Genomic DNA, 21,484 nt, shown 5'->3' on the forward strand with positions numbered 1-21,484 from the left:
GGGCAATTGGGGGGAGAGGGGAGTGGGGAGGGGGCTCAATGTCCATGGGGCAGACAAAAGATAAATGAAAGCAGGTCGAACTAATTACAAATAACGGCACATCCTTGAACTTTCATAGATCTGAAATATAATAACAATATGTTGGAATAGCTTTAAGGTTATAACAATAAGGTAAGTGCTCAAGACTTGTATCAATGTAAGGGCTGAACTAAACTAAAGTAACTCTATATCCATGGGCTAAAGACTTGGTGGGGGTTGGAGTATAGTAGTTGGGTCTGGTACATAGAGGGTTAATGTAGGATTGAGTAGAGTCGCGCCCACACAGTGACATAAAAAGGCATCTGACCCAAACCTAGTGTGAGCTTAGAGATGGAGAGAGATGTGTAAAGACCTTGGATGGAATCAGTTCAGTACCTGTACCCTCTCTCTGTAGACTTGCTGTTCATATACTCAATAAAATGATGCCTACTTCATAGTGTCCAAAGCAGGATTCTTCAATCATGATACACTGTTAAAAGCTGTGAAATAAAATAGCTAGAAAGGATGACAGTCCTTTGTGATTGGAGTCAGGAAGTCATGGTGATGAAATCTTTAAGAAGGCAGCTAACCAGCATTGGCAATCCAAGTGAAGACGTATCGACACATAATCCACCTGTATAGAAATACACCCTTCAACATAGTCCAGATAGACAATAACACTGTCCTACATAAACATATACACTTTCTTGCATCATTACATTTACAGCAGCATATAGATGAACTGCATCATGCTGTGTCCAAAATGTAACATTTGAATATTAATATGTGAGCTCAAGTGAAATGTTAACAGTTAAGGTATTAAATACACCAATTTGTATGTAATTTTTATTTCATTTATATGGGGGTGTAAGATAATGATCCTTTGTAATGTACAGCAAATTTAAAAATAATGTGCAGAAATTTCAAACCACATTGTTTGGTAATGAATGCCAGTGATCCTCTTCCTGTTTCCATGGTGACAACGTAGCCTGCGAGAGAGCTATTGATCAACTGGGGAGAAAAGTGGCCTCAGTTTCCAAGCAGCAGCTGATGGGATTAACTTATGTATAATTGAGAATTCAGCTTCAAAGTCACCCTCCTTCATCGGCCTTCAACCATGAAATAGTATTGAGTGCTCCAGGTTTGAGAAGTCCAGTGCTTGCACCTTCTTCCCTGACCATTGAAAAGATGCATCTAACGCCTGTGGGATAATTACTTCATTCAAATTACCAATTAAATTGTATGCAAAGGATAAAACTGCTGAAACAAGCCTAATTTATGTACTGTTGAAGAACTGCTTTAATAAGCCTGATTTATGTACTGTCGAGCATGTGTCCAATGCACAGTATCCAACTGAACTACTTGCCACAAAGCTGCGAACTCCTTTTACACATGCATTTAAATTTCCACACCACACCTATATATATAAATGCCAATACAATGTCTGTCCATGCACTACTCCAGTTACATATTTATGTACTCCTGACAGCCCCGCTTGCTTTATTTGAACAGAGATGACAGACTTGAGGCGAACACCAGTGATTCAAGGAAGAGGCTCAGATTTGGAAAGTAGAACGGAGAAGGAGACCAAGAATTCTTGGAGGGGGCTGTAGAACAACACTAAGGAGTTAGGGGAAAGACTGTAGAAGGACAGTAGCTAGTCATGAAGGAGGTTGTAAAGGAACATTGGGGAAATCAGGAGGGCAAAAAGGGGACAGGAGATTGCTTTGGCAAATAAGGCAAAGGAGAATCCAAAGAGCTTCTACAAATACATAAAGGGCAAAAGAGTAACTAGGGAGAGAGTAGGGCCTCTTAAGGATCAACAAGGTCATCTATGTGCGAATCCATAAGAGATGGGTGAGATCCTAAATGAATATTTCTCATCAATATTTACTGTTGAGAAAGGCATGGTTGTTAGGGAACTTGTGGAAATAAATAGTGATGTCTTGAGTAGTGTAGATATTACAGAGAAGGAGGTGCTGGGAATCTTAAAGCGCATCAAGGTAGATAAATCCCCGGGACCTGATAAAATATATCCCAGGACATTGTGGGAGGCTGGGGAGGAAATTGCGGGTCCTCTCGCAGAGATATTTGAATCATCGACAGCCCCAGGTGAGACGCCTGAAGATTGGAGGGTGGCAAATGTTGTTTAAAAAGGGCTGCAGAGAAAAGCCTGGGAATATAGACCGGTGAGCCTAACGTCTGTAAAAAGTAAGTTGTTAGAAGGTATTCTGAGAGACAGGATCTGCAGGCATTTAGAGATGCAAGGACTGATTAGGAACAGTCAGCATGGCTTTGTAAGTGGAAAATCATGTCTCACAAATTTGATTGTTTTTTGAAGGGGTAACCAAGAAGGTAGATGAGGGCAGTGCAGTCGACGTTGTCTACATGGACTTTAGCAAGGCCTTTTACAAGGTACAGAATGGTAGGTTGTTGCATAAGGTTAAATCTCATGGGATCCAGGGTGAGGATATAAAACTGGCGACAGAAGACAGAGGGTGGTTGTAGAGTGTTGTTTTTTAGACTGGAGGCGTGTGACCTGCAGTGTGCCTCAGGGATCAGTGCTGGGCCCAATGTTATTTGTCATTTATATTAATGATTTGGATGAGAATTTAGGAGGCATGCTTAGTAAGTTTGCAGATGACACCAAGATTGGTGGCATAATGGACAGTGAAGAACGTTATCTAGGATTGCAATGGAATCTTGATCAATGGGCCAGTGGGCCGATGAATGGCCGATGGAGTTTAATTTAGATAAATGTGACATGATAGATTTTGATAGATGGAATCGGGGCAGGACCTACTCAGTTAATGGTAGGGTGTTGGGGAGAGTTATAGAGCAAAGAGATCTAGGGGTACAGGTTCATAGCTCCTTGAAAGTGGAGTCACAGGTGGACACGGTGGTGAAGAAGGCATTCGGCATGCTTGGTTTCATTGGTCAAACCATTGAATACAGGAGTTGGGACATCTTGTTGAAGTTGTACAAGACATTAGTAAGGCCACACTTGAATACTGTGTACAGTTATGTACAGTAAGAAGTCTCACAACACCAGGTTAAAGTCCAACAGGTTTATTTGGTAGCACAAGCCACTAGCTTTCGGAGCGCTGCTCCTTCATCAGGTGAGTGGGATTTCAGTTCACAAACAGGGCATATAAAGACTTGTGAGACTTCTTACTGTGTTTACCCCAGTCCAACGCCGGCATCTCCACATTACAGTTATGTAGGCAGATTTTGGCAAGGTGTAAAAGTAACAGGGTTGTTGTGGTGGGAGATTTTAACTTCCCCTATATTGACTGGGACTCACTTAGTGCTAGGGGCGTGGATGGAGCAGAGTTTGTAAGGAGCATCCAGGAGGGTTTCTTGAAACGGTATGTAGATAGTCCAACTAGGGAAGGGGCCATACTGGACCTGGTATTGGGGAATGAGTCCAGCCAGGTGGTCGATGTTTCACTAGAGGAGCAGTTCAGGAACAGTGACCACAATTCAGTAAGCTTTAAGTACTGATGGATAAAGAAAAGTGTAGTCCTCAAGTTAAGGTGCTAAATTGGGGGAAGGCTAATTACAACAATATTAGGCAGGAACTGAAGAATGTAGATTGGGGGCAGATGTTTGAGAGCAAATCAACATCTGGCATGTGGGAGGCTTTCAAGTGTAAGTTGATAGGGATTCAGGACCGGCACATTCCTGTAAGGATGAAGGATAAATATGGCAAGTTTTGGGAACCTTGGATAACGAGAGATATTGTGAGCCTAGCCAAAGAGAAAAAGGAAGCATTTGTCAAGGCCAGAAGGCTGGGAAGACATGAAGCAAGTGTGGAATACAAGGAAAGTAGGAAGAAATTTAAGCAAGGAGTAAGGAGGGCTAAAAGGGATCATGAAAAATTATTGGCCAGCAGGATTAAAGAAAATCCCAAGGCTTTTTATACATATATAAAGAGCAAGAGGGAAGCCAGGGAGAGGGTTGGCCCACTCAAGGACAGGGGAGGGAATCTATGCGTGGAGCCAGAGGAAATGGGTGAGGTATTAAATGAATACTTTGCGTCAGTATTCACCAAAAAGAAGGACTTGGTGGATGATGAATCTGGAAAAGGGTGTATAGAAAGTTTGAGTCATGTGGAGATCAAAAAGGAGGAGGTATTGGGGTTCTTGAGAAACATTAAGGTAGACAAGTCCCCAGGGCCTGATGGGATATACCCCAAAATACTGAGAGAGGCAACGGAGGAAATTGCTGGGGCCTTGAGAGAAATCTTTGTATCCTCACTGGCTACAGGGGAGGTCCCAGAGGATTGGAGAATAGCCAATGTTGTTCCTTTGTTTAAGAAGGGTAGCAAGAATAATCCAGGTAATTACAGGTCGGTGAGCCTTACGTCGGTGAGCCTTACGTCAGTGGTAGGGAAATTATTGGAGACGATTCTTCGAGACAGGATTTACTCCCACTTGGAAATAAGTGGATGTATTAGTGAGAGGCAACATGGTTTTGTGAAGGGGAGGTCATGCCTCACTAACTTGATTGAGTTTTTCAAGGAAGTGACGAAGATGATTAATGAGGGTAGGGCAGTGGATGTTATCTATATGGACTTCAGTAAGGCCTTTGACAAAGTCCTCATGGCAGACTGGTGCAGAAGGTGAAGTCGCATGGGATCAGAGGTGAGCTGGCAAGGTGGATACAAACAGGCTCAGTCAAAGAAGACAGAGGGTAGCAGTGGAAGAGTGTGTTTCTGAATGGAGGGCTGTGAGAAGTGGCATTCCTCAGGGATCAGTGCTGGGACCTTTGCTGTTCGTAATATATATAAATGATTTGGAAGAAAATGTAACTGGTTTGATTAGTAAGCTTGCAGACGACACAAAGGTTGGTGGATTTGCGGATAGCGATGAGGACCATCAGAGGATACTGCAGGATATAAATAGGTTGGAGGCTTGGGCAGAGAAATGGCAGATGGAGTTTAAGATGTGGAGATGCCGGCGTTGGACTGGGGTAAACACAGTAAGAGTTTTAACAACACCAGGTTAAAGTCCAACAGGTTTATTTGGTAGCAAATACCATAAGCTTTCGGAGCGCTGCTCATTCATCAGATGGAGTGGAAATGTGCTCTCAAACAGTGCACAGAGACACAAAATCAAGTTACAGAATACTGATTAGAATGCGAATCCCTACAACCAGCCAGGTCTTAAAGATACAGACAATGTGGGTGGAGGGAGCATTAAGCACAGGTTAAAGAGATCTCTTTAACCTGTGCTTAATGCTCCCTCCACCCACATTGTCTGTATCTTTAAGACCTGGCTGGTTGTAGGGATTCGCATTCTAATCAGTATTCTGTAACTTGATTTTGTGTCTCTGTGCACTGTTTGAGAGCACATTTCCACTCCATCTGACGAAGGAGCAGCGCTCCGAAAGCTTATGGTATTTGCTACCAAATAAACCTGTTGGACTTTAACCTGGTGTTGTTAAAACTCTTACTAGATGGAGTTTAATCCAGACAAATGTGAGGTATGCATTTTGGAAGGTCTAATAAAGATAGGAAATATACAGTAAATGGCAGAACCCTTAAGAGTATTGATAGGCAGGGGGATCTGGGTGTACAGGTACACAGGTCACTGAAAGTTGCAACGCAGGTGGAGAAGATAATCAAGAAGACATATGGCATGTTTGCCTTCATCGGCTGGGGCATTGAGTTTAAAAATTGGCAAGTCATGTTGCAGCTTTATAGAACCTTAGTTAGGCCGCACTTGGAATATAGTGTTCAATTCTGGTCGCCACACTGCCAGAAGGATGTGGAGACATTGGAGAGGGTCCAGAAAAGATTTACCCGGATGTTGCCTGGTATGGAGGGCATTAGCTATGAGGAGAGATTGGAGAAACTTGGTTTGTTCTCACTGGAATGACGGCGGTTGAGGGGCGACCTGATGGAAGTCTACAAGATTATGAGGGGCATGGACAGAGTGGATTGTCAGAAGCTTTTTCCCAGGGTGGAAGAGAATTACTAGGGGGCACAGGTTTAAAGGAGATGTACGAGGCAAGTTTTTTTACACAGAGAGTGGTGGGTGCCTGGAACTCGCTGCCGGGGGAGGTGGTGGAAGCAGATACGATGGTGAGTTTTAAGGGGCATCTGGACAAATACATGAATAGGATGGAAATAGAGGGATATGGTCCCCGGAAGGGTAGGGGTTTTAGTTCAGTCGGGCAGCATGGTTGGTGCAGGCTTGGTAGTTCTGGTCACCCTATTATAGAAAGGATATTATTAAACTAGAAAGAGTGCAGAAAAGATTTACTAGGATGCTACCGGGACTTGATGGATTGAGTTATAAGGAGAGGCTGAATAGACTGGGACTTTTTTCTCTGGTGTGTAGAAGGCTGAGGGGTGACCTTATAGAGGTCTATAAAATAATGAGGGGCATAGATAAGGTAGATAGTCAACATCTTTTCCCAAAGATAGGGGAGTCTAAAACTAGAAGGCATAGGTTTAGGGTTAGAGGGGAGAGATACAAAAGAATCCAGAGGGGATTTTTTTTTCCACACAGAGGGTGGTGAGTGTCTCGAGCGAGCTATCAGAGGCAGTAGTAGAGGCAGGTACAATTTTGTCTTTTAAAAAGCATTAGATAGTTACATGGGTCAGATGGATGTCGGGATATATGGGCCAAATGTGGGCAATTGGGACTAGCTTAGTGGGAAAAACTGGGCAGCATGGACAAGTTGGGCCGAAGGGCCTGTTTCCATGCTGTAACCCTCTATGACTCTATGATTGAGGGAGGTCCTAAGCAACAGCAGAGACTCAGCCAGGATGTTGAAAGACAGAACACCGACTTGCCTTTATATTATATTCATAATGTGGTGAAAATGCCCCAGGACACTTCACAGGAGTAACATCAAACAACATTTGATCTATAACCACAAAAGAAATTTTAGGGCAAGTGTTCAAAACCAGCTTAAAGATATAGGTTTTAAAGAGAAATGTAAAGGATAAAAAAGACAGTGCGGAGGAGAGATTTTTCTTCTGGGAGGACAGAGGGAATTCCAGAGATTGTACGAGTTAGCTTATAGGCAGTAGGTCTTTGGCTGAGCTAAGTTTGCAGATGATGGAAGTTGGAAGATGTGTGGGGAGAGCAATGGAACAGCTAAATCTACTGAAGTGAGGCAGGGGCAGAGAACAGCAATGTTATAGAGGTAGAAGTGGGTGCTCTTAGTGATGGAAAGAATCCACAGTCAGAAGCTGAGCTAAGGATCAAAGATGCTAATTTTCTGAATAGTTTGGTTCAATTTTAGGAACAGAATAGACACTCCAAAGGGAAATTGAGGATGTGGAGTGTTGAGTTGGATCTAAAGGGACAATGCATAATCCAACATCGTCCTAGCCATCAGTTATATGATCCTGTTGATGGTGCACATTGAAACAAGTTGATCATATTAAAGTGAGATGCTGTGACCAAGCCATTCCACACAAGAGTCCTACAGCTAGTAATGCTTATTTAAATATTATAATGAGTGTTTTAAATGATTCTGACACATGCTCAGGAAGCCTATGGAGGATTTTAATCTAATATGATAGATGGTGCACTTCTAATGTTAGATTCTTAGGTCAGGTGTAAAAAGGCCAAAGCTGAATTAAATTCTGTGCTGGAAAGTTTAAGTTTATTTATTAGTGTCACAAGTAGGCTTACTTTAACACTGCAACGAAGTTGCTGTGAAAATCCCCTAGTTGCCACATTCCGGCGCCTGTTCGGGTACACTGAGGTAGAATTTAGCATGGCCGATGCACCTAACCAGCACATTTTTCAGACTGTGGGAGGAAACCGGAGCACCCAGAGGAAACCCACGGAGACAAGAGGAGAACATGCGGAGTCCACACAGTCAGTGACCCAAACTGGGAATCAAACCTGGGTCCCTGGCACTTTGAGACAGCAGTGCCACTGTGCCGCCAAAACTTGGGGCGAAAAGGGCACAGAAACAGCCAGAGGAAAGAAAGCTGTTGAGATAAAACTTCAAAGGACCATATATTCAGGCCAGAATCTCCAGAACAACAAGGAAGTCTTGGGGAGGAAGTTGCAGGGGATGTGCAGAGTTGTAGAGGGGAAATCAGATGGAATTCCAGCTTCTCATGACAATTAGTGTTAATACAATCAGTGTTTCCTGAGAGTGTCTGTGTGGCCCTCTGCACAATTTGTGTAATTCTGTATATAGATAGCTGCACAGGGAATAATAGATGAAATGGCTGTTACTGAAAGGTAGAAATTTCTTATGCTGAAAAATGACTGTGCGCAATGGTTTTAAAGGTTCTGTCAAAAACAGCAACAAAATTCCATCCAAAACAAATAAATTTAACTCTGCAGAAATTATTTGGAATTTTTTAAATCAGAAAGTGTAAGATGCATCTTTTATGGATGTTAAACCAGCTGGAAGCTGATGATCTGTCATGATGAAGTGACACAGATTTCATCACTGGTGATTCCTATTCGAGGTTGTTAGGCACATCATGCAACACACTGGAGATACATTTGATTACACTCTGTACGGCACAACAGCTGAGTTAGGAAGGGAGTAGGTGAGGCCGATGAAACACTGGTCCTTGCAATTAACTGACGCGAAGCCAGAAGTTTTATGTTTTCATTTCCTGTTGGATATGAAACATTATTCCCACAGCAACTTCATGAATATGTAACTCCAGGTGGCTGCAGAAGCTGATGAAAGCTCAGTGTAGAGTAGCTAACCTAAATGCATGATGATGCACTGCTCGTAACAATAACTCACTTCCGACTATGAATCTTATTAGCGAATTGAAGAGACGTCTAAAAACAGATGCCTGAAAGGCTCTGTCGGCAACATATGTTCTTTGTTCAAATGTATAAAGAATAAAACACTAACTGCATAACAAAAATCTTATTTGCAGAGTCTTCAGTTGGCACTATTTAATTCAACTGATGCAAATCGTCGAATCAGGAGCAAGCTATTGCATTTTTAAATTTTAATAAGCGATTATATGAAATCAGAGAGATGTGTGAATTGACGATAAGTCCACGTGCAGCGATACTTCTTTGCTATTCAGTTGCACACATTGCCGCTGTGTTCCACAAGCATCAAAGAACGTTTAAAGGAGCCTCAACTTCATAGAAAGGGATAGCACAAGTTTAATTTACATCAGTCCATTCTGTACTTTTAAATAAATCCACAATCCTAGGAAATAAGTTTTCGTTTTAATGCCAAAGACCTTCAGTTACTACTTCAGCTCTGAAGAAGACCACAGACCAAAACCTTGAATCATAGAATCATAGGGCGGGATTTTCCAGCCTCACTCAGCCCAAATCCGGAAAATCCCACCCAAGGTCAACTGACTTTTTCATGATCCGTGTCCCGCCCGTTACAATTTCCATGGCAGGCGGGATGGCAAAATTCTGGCCACAGAATGATAGAATCCCTACAGTGCAGAAGGAGGCCATTTGACACATCGAGCCTGCACCGACCACAATCCCACCCAGGCCCAATCCCCATAACCCCTCATATTTAGCCTGCTAATCCCCCTGACACTAAAGGACAACTTAACATGGCCAATCAACCTAACCCGCACATCTTTGGGCTGTGGGAGGAAACTGGAGCACCCGGAGGAAATCCACACAGACACGGGGAGAACGTGCAAACTCCACACAAACAGTCACTCAAGGCTGGAATTGAACCCGGGTTCCTGGCACTGTGAAGCAGCAGTGCTAACCACTGTGCCACCGTACTGCCCATTGACTATTAGTTCTCACCACAGATGCTGACAGATGCTATGCATTTCCAGTTTTATCGGGAAGATTTCTTTTGTACATTATATGTAGTGAAGTTGTGAATCAGTGCCCAATGAATGATTTCTGATTTTGCTATATTTGTACAGGATTTTTCCTCCAGTGATTGTTGGTGTCATTGCCAGGTGATTGAAACATTTTAAATTTTAACTCATAATATTTTGATGACATGCCAAAATGTATCTCTAGCTTTGAAGGAATACTGGACCCCTAACAGAACTGGCTGTGATGTGCGGCTCATCATCTCACCCCTGAAAGTTGAGCTATCATCTACAAGACTCAAGGGTGTAGAAAACTCACCATCTGTTCAGATTGTTGCTACGTCATCAACATTCAAGAAGCTCAACATCCTCCATTGCAGAGCAGCTTATTAGATTGGCACTCCAGCAAGTTCAATACTACTCCCTCCATCATCAATGTGCTCTTGATATACAATCTAAAGAATATCCTGGAGAAATAGACCAAGCCTCTTTCTACAGCATCTCCCTCTCCTGTGACCACTACCACTGAAATGGACAAAAGCAGCAATCTGTTGTAAACACCAGCACCTCCAAGTCGCACATCATCCCAATTTGGATGTTTATCACCATTCCTTCATCATCCCAGAGCTTCCCATCTCATTCTATTGTGGGAGCACCATCAGCAGTTCAAGGAGAAGACCCACCATCACCACAACCACCTTCTCAGGGCAACTCATAGTAAGCAATTAACACAACATTGCCAGCAATATCCACATTGAAAAACCAATTTAAGAAAAAACAGTGCAATCTTACAGATTTGTAATTTTACAGTGTGGTTATATGAAGCAATATTTGCGATAGCTTTACTGGTACCTGTTTCACCTGACTGAGAGCAAGTGTCGTTTGTTACAAGCCTGATGTCTCCCATTTAGGACTTGACTTCAGTGAAGGGCTGCCACTGCCCACTTAAATACTTGATTGATGCATAATTCAGTGAGTGTTCCTGAAAACAGGCATCATGAGCCTCTCACTGGTCCTTTAGCTGGTGGGTAAGACCCCTATTAATGGAGGAAACGTAGTGTTTGCCTCCATTAAATACTACCCAAAGATGAAAACTTAATATTTTCATTTTCAAGTAGCCTGATCACATTCCATAGCAAGAAATATAATTCCTTGCTACAGGAAGCTGCTGTTTGAATTGAAAGTTTATTTATTAGTGTCAGAAGTAGATTTACATTAACACTGCAGTGAAGTTACTCTGAAAATCCCCCAGTTGCCACACTCCAGCGCCTGTTCGGGCATACTGGGGAGAATTTAGCATGGCCAATGCACCTAACCAGCATATTTTTTGGATTGTGGGAGGAAACCCGGAGCATCCAGAGGAAACCCATGGGGAGAACGTGCGAATTCCACACAGACTGTGCCGTGAAGGTTGGGAATTGAACCTGGGTTCCTGGCACTGTGAGGCAGCAGTGCTAATCATTGTGCCACCGTGCCACCCCATTTAATAATATTCAATGCCAATCAACAAACATGCATGATTTAATTTGCCTGACTGTTGATCATGGTCTTCAATCAGCAATATCGCAGTAATAACAAAAAGCCACATGTGACAAAATACAACTGCTGTTACAGAGGGCCAACTTAATCCCCTCTTGAAAGATCAAAGTTTTAACCTAGAATAGCATCCCAAAGCTTGACACTGAGCCATATAAGGGAGATACTAGGATAGATGACCAAAATCAGAGAGGTAGAATCATAGAAACCCTACAGTGCAGAAGGAGGCCATTCGGCCCATCGAGTCTGCACCGACCACAATCCCACCCAGGCCCTACCCCCACATATTTTAACTGCTAATCCCTCTAACCTACGCATCCCAGGACTCTAAGGGGCAATTTATTTTTTTAACCTGGCCAATCAACCTAACCCGCACATCTTTGGACTGTGGGAGGAAACCGGAGCACCCGGAGGAAACCCACGCAGACACAAGGAGAATGTGCAAACTCCACACAGACAGTGACCCGAGCCGGGAATCGAACCCGGGACCCTGGAGCTGTGAAGCAGCAGTGCTAACCACTGTGCTACCGTGCCGCCCTGGGTTTCCAGGTAGGCTGGAATTTTACTGCCCCGCCTGCCACGGGAATCGGAGTTGGCGAGGGACAGGCAATGGGAAGGTCCATGACCTCGGGCGGGATTTTACGGTTTTGGGACGAGCGAGGCATAAAGTCCCATCCGTAGAGTTTGATGAACAAAAGAAAGACAGAGAGTGGTGAGGGGCCAGAGGTTTCTGAGGGAATTCCAGAGGTTTAGGGCCTAAACAACTAAAGGCACAGACACCAATGGAAGAGCGGTGGAGGGGCACAGAGATCTTCAAGTGCTGTAGGACTTGAGGGGTTCACAGAGATAGGAAGGGATGCGGTCATGAAAGGATTTGAAAACCAGGATGAGAATTTTAAAAGTGAGTTGTCACTGGACAGAAAACCTTTGTAGTTTTGTGAGCATGGGAGACAATGGAATTTGGTGGGAGAATCGATACAGATGGTAGGGCTTTGGATGAGTTCAAGTTTATGGAGAGTGCAAGAGGGAGTCTGGTCAAGACTGCAATTAACAACAATAAATGCTTTGTCAGGGTCTTGCTGGCGCCTTCTGTTTGTAACAGTAATAAGTTGTGAGTATGTTTACATCGTTGTATGATGCTGCTGTTCTCATGGAGACCGAAAGCCAATCTGTCTACAGATTTTCCTTCTTTTCCATCTCTCTTTGCTTGGTCCAGGCTGTAAAGGCAGTCCAGATGGTGAGAATCACACTTGCCACCGAACTACAAATGCTGAATATTCACATGAACATGCTGCAGCAGAAAGTTCCAACAGGAGTTTAGTTGAGGAAAATAGGCTACAAAATTGGCCAAAGCAGCACAAAATGGACGAGAACAAATCCACAGTTTGTCCTACACCTTGGCCATTTTTCTGTTCATTGGTGTAGTGTGTGAAACAGGCTGCCAATTCGTTATTACTTGTAATGTGTTACTACTCAAGATCAATTTTTGGGCAGCACGGTGGCACAGTGGTTAGCTGCTGTTCCACAGCGCCACGGACCCAGTTTCGATTCCAGCCTTGGAAGACTGTCGGTGTGGAGTGTGCACATGCTCCCCGTATCTGCGTGGGTTTCCTCTGGGTGCTCCGGTTTCCTCCCACACTCCAAAAATGTGCAGATTAGGTTGATTGGCCAAGCTAAATTTGCCTTTAGTGTCCCAAGATTTATAGGTTAGGGGAATTAGCAGGGTAAATACATGGGGTTACGGGGTAAGCCTGGGTAAGAGTCAGTGCAGACTGGATGGGCTGAATGGCCTCCTTCTACACTGTAGAGATTCTATGATTCTAATTTCACAAGCTTATATTTACATAGAAACACTCAGATTCTCAGAATATCCTGAACTGTTCAATAGCCAGTGAGCTAGGCAAAACAAAACCCAGCCGGGTCATCAATAGAAAGATCCTTCATACAACAAAGAGAAAAGTAAAAATGAATTTAGTGGTGTTGGTTAAGGGATAAATGTTGATGAGGACTTTGGTAGAATGTTCCTCTCCTATATTTACATATAAGAGCAGAGAGGGCCTTAATTTAACATTTTATCAGAAAAGCACTGCACAGAAGCATCAACCTCAATCATATACTCAAGGCATGTGCTGGAATTTTACTATCCCGCCGCCATGGTAATTGGAGCGGGCAAGGGCCGGACCATGGGAAGGTCTGTTGACCTCAGGCGGGATTTTACTGTTTCGGGAAGAGCACGGCCGTAAAATCCTGCCCATCATCATTAAACTAAGATGACAAGTTATTTGAATTTACAATCTGTAATTGTTGCGGATGATACATCCCGATGGAATATATCCTAGTCAGAACATGCAATATTTATGCTCTTTCTGGAACTACAGAAATACCACAAGCACCTGAGTCACCTTCAGGAAGGTTTATGCAATCTCAGCTTTCCTTCCAAACACCACACCACCAAGAGGAGAAAACAGACCAACATCTGAAATAAAATTGCAGAAGCTGTTTGGGTAAGGCCAGCCAGGGTTAGCAAATTCAATCAACAGGACTCTTGTTCAACAGAATTTTTGTTTTGTTTTGCGCAGTTCTACATGAAGCCCAGGGACCACCATCAAGACCTGGTGAATCAATTTAATCCTTAAACACACTGTACTCCCAAGCACCAGAACAACCATAGCAACAATTTCAGTTCACTCTTCCCTGAATGTGGCACTATCAAACTGTAAGGAAATGGGACAATGCAAATCAATGTACTTTCAAGTGATCTGGGAACAGATTGGGATGAGGAATTGTTATGTATTCACCAGTTTGCTGCATATTTTATATATGTGAATATAGACTACAGACTAACATAATCAAACACACATCAAATTGACCACTGAGCACTGCAAGACCAATAAATAAAAAGGAAGTGTAAAGTATATGTAAAGTATTTTATTATGGTGGCACCACTGAGCACCATGTTGTGTTATGGACTCATTTGATACCTTGATGAGATCTTGACCCTTGTGTGTTCAGACATAACCATTTATTGTTAACCTTTAACTATTTAACCACTGAATATCATGCATGGTGCTGCTGTCTCCATGCAGGCTGCCTCCAAAATGTTCCCTCAGTATATTACCATGTGACTATATATCACATCTTGGATGGTGCTATTCTCCAGTCCCACATTATAATGGTGTATAGGCACGTAATACAACACAGAGAAGGGGCAGATTTTTCTCTTCAATACTTGGAGATAAGAACCTGAGAGTTATTTATTGTAATTTCAATGCTAGTTTGATGTCAGGTTTGCAGGTTACATCCCAGCGATTGGCTGATTGAATCAAACATCGTGTTCCTTCAGTTGTTTGTAATAGGCAGTGTGTAGACCGTACTCAACCTGCCCGCATTTACAAAAGCCAAAGCAATATGTCTACTGTTAGATGAGATCCCACAATTGGGCAGCACTTGCTGAACAAGCTTGATTGTGCTAATAGCTACACCTACAACTAATTTAAGATGATCAGTCAATCTTGGAACATGGCCCACTTACACATGCTATAAGCAGCATGTGTTCATATGCAGAGGTCCATTGTCTGCAAACAAAAGGAATATATTCAAGCCTTGTACTTTTTTAAAAATTACCCAGGAGCTTAGTGAGTCTATAACTCCCTATTGCTTCTCCATGGCAATGAATTAACCAATCAGAATCATTTTGCCAATCAACCAGGACCCTTTTCTCCTATAGTATAAATTGTCGCGATAGTTTGAAATTTGATATCTTGTGTTTGTCCTGATAAGTGCAAGATGAAAAGCTTTTGTGGCATGTTACTCTTCTCAGCAAGATTACAAATTCCATCCAGGAAGTAAATTTAAAGGTAACTTGTGTCTAAATCCATGATAAATGATTCTGCCCTGTTGATGCGCGATTAATCCACTCGGGAGGCTAGATCGTACCTGGGAATAAAGGCTTTTATTCGCAACAAGAATAGAGCATACTGCTTAACAATACAATCCCAGACTAAGGGTCACTAGGAAGTGCAGTGACCTTTATACTCCTATAGGAAGGCGGAGCCAAACGGAGTGTACCACAGAACAATGCTAACAGGTGGAACACCCCAACCCTAACCCCAACAGTAACAAGAGTAACATATGTACAAGTACCCATAGTGATAACCATCTATGGTTCAGTACCCATAGTGGTAACCATCTATGGTTCACCACACCTGTCACAATCTTACATCTCAATGTTGAAGTGAAAGATTTTCCACATGTATGTCAGTAATTTAAATTCTTTGCCTTATTCAAGGCAGGTTTGTCTCAACTTGCGACATGAGGGGCCACATTTCAATTTTTTCTTATTCAAGAACAAACGGTCACATTTCTATAAGATAAGGTTTCACACCTAAATGTGAATTTGAAAAAATATCAATTTTTGCTTCATTTGATTGGGACGACTCATGGAGCAATCAGCCAGTCAGCACTATCATGAGGCAGCATCTGATCTTCTCAACCAATTCAGCCAACGTGTGCATGCAGATTTTAATCTTTTATTTCAACTTTTAAAAGAATAAGCCACTCTGCGCAAGGCCTTGCCACCCGCTCTTCCATCTAGGCCCTGTGCTCCTTCGGGGGCCTGGACCTGTGCAGAAGGGTGAGAGAGGGCATCTGCTCTGAAAACAAAGGAGCAGCCATTCCCCTTCATACAGCTCGCTGCTCCTCTAACCAGAGACTGATTCACTTCCGAATGTGCTGCTGATTGGTAGAAGAGAAGCAGTCTGTGATTGGAGGAGCAGCTCCTTGCAGATCTTTCATTCATCCTCGTGTAGCGAGGCAGACTCAAGGCTCTGGAGGGCTGGTTTTGGCCCTTGGACTAGCGTGATTTAAGGGATTTATCAAGTCTGATGGGTAGATTTTGATGACTGGTCGGGCATCCATTCCAGCAGCAAAAAGGCCCCAGCTATTCTGAGAATTACTTAAGTTCATCAGCTGGTGACCTGCAAGGTTCCAAACAGGCATTCACCTCCCCCTACACCACACTGTCTACTCTTTCAGGGCTTACAAAAATAACTCAGGTCTTACATTTAGATGCCTTTGATGGGAGCCTTCCCAATTCCTATTTAAATGGCAATCAGAGTTGTATTTGTGTCAAACCACTTAAGGTGATGCCCACCAACCCCAATATTTTCTACCATATAACCATCCTCTCACCTCCTGATTTTGTGTGTGTGTGTGTGTGTGTTGCCTTTATCCATAACTTCCAATAACTCCTTAATGTTATCAAACATCATCTATTCCCAATCAACCTATGCTGATTTGCCCTGGTAATTTCACACATTGCTAGGTGTTTCTCAATAATCTTTTTTGAGAATAACCTCTAATATTTTTACCATGAGAGACTCTCTAGTCTATAACATCCAGAACCACCCAACTTCACTCACCACACAGGTACACACATTTTGCTGCACAACTAGTGCACATTCTGACAGTACCCTGTGCTTTCCAGTACCCACCCTTGGCCTCTCTGCCTTTCCCCCCCTCCCTTGTCTCATTTAAACCTTCCTTAAGACTTACCTCTTTGACCATGTTTTTATGTTCCAGGGAGGGCTGGTACCTAATGGCAAAGGCCAGAAAAAACAGCCCATATTTGCTTACATTATAACAGTCACAATAAGGCTGAAGTACAAAATGTCATTGTTTGTGAAGCATATTGGGTCATCCTCAGGATGTGAAAGACAGATTCTTTCACTTGGTGGGATAAGGCATTCACATATGGGTACCTACATTAATTGGATCTTCCCACTTTAGCTTGCTAAAGGATTTTAGTCCAATAACAACAAACACTTCTTGCTGTATTAACCTCATATTAGAATATATAAAGCCACTTTAAAACATTGAAAGGTACACAAACTACCTTGAGTTCAATTTTCAACTTACTAGGAAAAGGAACATTCAAATTACTGCCATTGAATAGCTTTCACAGTGTCTTTAAAGTAACATTCTAAACTTGTGTTTTAAAAAGCTTTACATATATATAAACACAGCTGTTCCATAATCATGCTGAGAGACACTCCCACAAAGTTGCTGTTATTCTTACTATTGAAGTGTTGCCTGTTGATTCTGCTCCTCCAAGGCCTGCGTCTAATCCAGTGTAAACGGCGTGACACATCCATGTTTTTACGAAATAATATAACTCACAGTGTAGAAGGTAACCAGTTGTTCCAGGAACATCATGCGCTTTGTCAAAGCTACCGTCGATATTTTTGATTCTGTTGAAATCCACTTAAAATGGAGCACAAGTTTGTACTTGCGAAGGACGTGCAGCATGTTTTGCAGCAGTGACACTAAATATTCATCTCTCCTGTCTCGTTCTTGATCTCAATGTTTTATGCATGAGGGCAGCGCGTAATTTCTTCCATCAGTACTCCATAATTAGCCCCGCTACCTACATCACTGAGAACCACCATTTGCTATGGCTCAGTTCTGCACGAAATGTGATCTAAGCTGGATGAGTGCGCGTACAAAAGACACAACACAATGCTGCCTTTCATCTTTGCTGTAGTGCCATCAGTGGTTTAAGGCTACACACAGTAATTCAGTTGCAGAGGCTAGAGAAGCTGGAATTGTCCTCCTTGGAGCAGGGAAGATTAATGAATGGTTTAACAGAGGTGATCAAAGTTATGCGGAGTTTTGAAAGAGTGGAGAGGGAGGAACCGTTTTCAGTCGCAGGCGGGTTGGTAACCAGAGGACAGTGATTTAAGATAATATGCAAATGAATTAGAAGCAAGAGTTGATATAACATGGAATGCATGTGATATGGAAATCACTGAGTGCTGTTTGAGTGCACAGAGTGAGAAGCTGGGAGTTTGGTAAGGTGAAGAAGGGAACTATAAATTAATTAAGAAAACTAAATTTAATTGACGCAGTAAAGAAGGCAGGACTGGCGATGTGTCACGGCTGCAGCAGGTGAGAGCTGATGGATGTCTCTGCAATCCATGGCAGCCACATTTGTGGTAGGTGTGTGTGCGGCGTGAGGATATTCAGCTCAGAGCTGATGAGCTGGAGGCTGAACTACAAACATTGCGACACATGAGGACATTTTGTTCGCGAAGGCAGTCACACCCCTGAGGTTAGCATCATCTGATTTTGTCAGCAGTCAGGGGCAGGAGGGTGTGAGAGCGAGTCAGGCATGTAAGGGGACAGCAAAGGTGGGAGTGGGGGAAGCAACTGAGCAACAACTTTAAGGTTCTTGCAGCTTGTATGGACAAGGGTGAGAACTGTAGTGTGATGAGCAGACTGACCGTGGCACCATGGTACAGGAAGCCATTCTTGTGGGGGGAGTCAAATGGAATGTGGCAGCAAAAGGGGACAATATAGTCAGGGATAGGCACTGTTTACTGCAGCTGAGGGTGAGAATCCAGAAGATGGTGCTGCCTGCCCAGTGCCAGGGTTTGGGATATCTGCTTAGGGCTGGAAAGGAATTTGCACAATGGGAGTGGATCCCATTGCCATGGTCTATCTAAATACCAGTGATATAGATAAAACTAAAAAAGAGCATTTTCCTAGAGACAGATGAGCTAGGCACTAAATTAAAGGACAGAACCTCATAGGTAACAGTCTCTGGATTATTATCTGAACCACATGAACATTGGCTCAGGGAAAATAAGATTAGATTGATGAATACCTGGCTCAAGGGGCGGCACGGTAGCACAGTGGTTAGCACTGCTGCTTCACAGCTCCAGGGTCCCGGGTTCGATTCCCGGCTCGGGTCACTGTCTGTGTGGAGTTTGCACATTCTCCTCGTGTCTGCGTGGGTTTCCTCCGGGTGCTCCGGTTTCCTCCCACAGTCCAAAGATGTGCGGGTTAGGTTGATTGGCCAGGTTAAAAATTGCCCCTTAGAGTCCTGGGATGCATAGGTTAGAGGGATTAGCGGGTAAATATGTGGGGGTAGGGCCTGGGTGGGATTGTGGTCGGTGCAGACTCGATGGGCCGAATGGCCTCCTTCTGCACTGTAGGGTTTCTATGTTTCTATAGACCATTATAGACATTGGGGAAACTATGCATTAAGAACGGTGTGTGAGAACTGAGTTCTGGTTTGTGGGACATTGGTCCCGGCGCTGGGTGAAGTGGAAGCTGTACCAATGGGATGGGCTTCACCTGAACTGTGCTGGGAATATTGTTCCAGTGAGCCATGTAACAAGGGAAGTGGAGAGGGCTTTCAAATATATAATGGGGGGGGAGGAATCCATCGGGGAAGATTGAGTAAATAAAAGGGTAATGGCAAGCCAATAGTTAGCAATAAAGGTAATGGTAAACAGAATAGAGCAGGTGGGAACAGTGATTGAAAACTCAAATCGTTTGCCAGCAGATAGGGCCAGAGTTTCCAGACAGGGTATACAACAAATTGAAATAAGGGGCGTGATTTTCTCGACCCGCTGCATTGCTCGTGTAGCACAGTGGGGTGGGAAATTTAAGCGAGGGGAAAAAACGGGATTTGCAACCGGCATCTGGCCAGTCACAACCTTCCCCATCCATTTTTTTGTACGTAATCAGCCTCATTCCAGGGAACAGGGCAAGGCTGATAACAATATGCTAATACTTACTAGCGTCTATTTAGCGAGCCCGGGACTCAATCGTCCAGGCTCACCAAAGTTTCTGCTCCCGCCGGCGGAGGTCCACACTAGCGGGGATTATGTATGGTCCTCACCAATGGGGACCAGGTGTGATGGCCTCGCTGGTGAGACCATTGAGGCGCCATGGCATTGCCCAGCAGGCAGTGGGCCAGGGCCGCAGGGGTGGGGCCATGTTGGGCAGAGCCAGACTGGGGTTGGGGGGAGGTAGGATGGCAGGGATTGGGGGAACTCTGCAGGGGTGTGGGGGCTGGAGGGGCCAGCACTCAGAGGCCAGCCATCAGGGATGGGGGGGTGGGGGGTTGGCCATCAGGAGGCTGGGTCCCGTCATCAGATGTTGGGGCCGGCAATTGGGAGGCCGGCTCCGGCCATCAGAAGACCGGGTTGAGCCATCAGAGGTCAGAGCCAGTGATTGAGAGGACCGTCCAGCACTGGAAGGCCAGGTCCAGCCACCAGAGGTCAGGGCCAGTGATCGAGAGGACCGTCCAGCACTGGAAGGCCAGGTCCAGCCACCAGAGGTCAGGGCCAGTGATCGAGAGGACCGTCCAGCACTGGAAGGCCAGGTCCAGCCACCAGAGGTCAGGGCCGACGATCAGGAGGTCAGGTCCAGCCATCGGGAGGCTGGGGCTGGCGACCAGAGGTTGGGGATGGTGATCAGGAGGCCAGGTCCAGCCATCAGGAGGTGTGTGGGACTGGTATGGATTGGGGCCAGCAATTGGGATATTGACCATGGGCAGGGGGAAGTACTTGTCAACCAATCCCCCAGTATAGCCCCCTTTGCGTCCAATGCTGGCCTCTCGGACAGGATTAGACCTCCCCTGTTGGCAGGATTTTGCAGCTGCACTTGCCCCAAGACTGGAAAATCCCACCAGAAATCAATGGACCTTTGCATGACCCATGTCCCACTTGCTACGATTCTCGTGGAAGACGGGATGGGAAAATTCCACCCATAATATTTGTTAAATGATGAAAGGTAAGGAAGTGTTGAACTCCAAAGGGACTCGGGTGTCCTTGTTCATGAATCATTGAAAGCAAACATGATGGTGCAATAAACAATGATCTGTTGGCCTTTATTAGGAGTATAGGAGTAAAAATCTCTTACTGCAATGTCTTACGTAGACCCTTAGTGACACCACACCTGGAGTATTGTGTACAGTTTTGGCCTCCTTACCTAAGGAAAGATATAGAGGGAGTGCAACAAAGGTTCCCCAAACTAATTCCTAGGATGGAGAGGTTGTCTATGAGAAAAGATGAAATAGACTGAGCTTTTATTCTATGGAGTTTGGAAGATGAGAGGTGATTTTATTCAAACTACAACATTGGTACAGGCTTTGACAGGGTAGATGTAGGAAGGATTTTCACCTTGCTGGTGGTCTATAACCAGGTCACACAATCTCTGAGTAAGGGTTAGGCTACTTAGGACTGAGATGAACAAGAATTTTTACTCAGAGATAGTGAACATCTGGAATTGTCTGCCCTAAAGGGCTGTGGGAAGATCAGTCACTGAGTATGTTCAAGAATGAGATTGGTAGATTTCTACACATTAATAAGATTAAGACAGGCAGAG

Source organism: Mustelus asterias, chromosome 2, assembly GCF_964213995.1.
Source record: "Mustelus asterias chromosome 2, sMusAst1.hap1.1, whole genome shotgun sequence".
Taxonomy (NCBI): domain Eukaryota; kingdom Metazoa; phylum Chordata; class Chondrichthyes; order Carcharhiniformes; family Triakidae; genus Mustelus; species Mustelus asterias.